The sequence below is a fragment of the Pteropus medius genome, unplaced genomic scaffold (assembly GCF_902729225.1).
Source record: "Pteropus medius unplaced genomic scaffold, Ma_sr-lr_union100, whole genome shotgun sequence".
Lineage (NCBI taxonomy): Eukaryota > Metazoa > Chordata > Mammalia > Chiroptera > Pteropodidae > Pteropus > Pteropus medius.
Genome location: NW_024354504.1, coordinates 421,360 through 422,127, shown reverse-complemented (window position 1 = coordinate 422,127; position 768 = coordinate 421,360). Strand labels below are relative to the sequence as shown.

The following is a 768-nucleotide window of genomic DNA, read 5'->3' as shown; positions in this document are numbered from 1 at the left end:
CATGCATGCACATGCAGGCACGCGCGCGCACACACAGGCAGGCATGCACATGCATGCACACGCACGCACGCGCACACACACACAGGCAGGCATGCACACGGGTTGTATCTTGGACAATGCTCGATTTCAAAACAACAACACGCTTCCTCTGCTGACAGTGAGGCAGGGACGGGGCTCAGGCCTGTCCTAAGCCCGAGAGGAAATCTGCCAGCCACCGGCTCCGTGTCCCTTCACGGCGGCCCAGCAGCAGTCGGCCACAGACACCGCTGCAGGAACTCAGAGCGCAAATGCTGCCTCGCACCACAAAACCGTCTTGCAGACGCAGCCTTCACGCATAAGGATTTGGAACTATTCAATCAATCAAGCTGAAAAGCAGGGAGCATTTAATGCAGGTTCTGGTCTAACCTCTCACTTTATAATGAAGACAACGAGGCCCAGAGTTCAAGAGCCTTTCTGTACTCGTCTATGCGGTCTGTCTTCCAGTCTGTGTCTGCTAACATTTAAAACTGAAAACGTGACTTCTTCTTCTGGTGACTGTGTGTCAAAAGAACCAGCAATGGTCACCCTTCCACGAGGTGGCAATATCCTCAATCAGTGCTTCTGATTACCATTTTTTTTGCAAATGCTACATGTCCCAGGAGACAGCCCCATGCACTAGTGGGCGCCACAAACACTCTGAGGCAGTCAGCGGGGTGTTAGGGACTGGTGACAGTGTGCGGGGCTTGTCAGCTCTTCCCACTCCGGACAATGGCCACACACCTTAGTCTT

General features: G+C 53.4%; 1 protein-coding gene across 1 annotated transcript in view; it reads right to left on the bottom strand.

Moving 5' to 3' along the window:
* Positions 1 to 768, bottom strand: part of SNTG2 (syntrophin gamma 2) — a 95,958-nt gene that overhangs the window by 37,905 nt on the left and 57,285 nt on the right. The gene's annotated exons all lie outside the window — the stretch shown is intronic.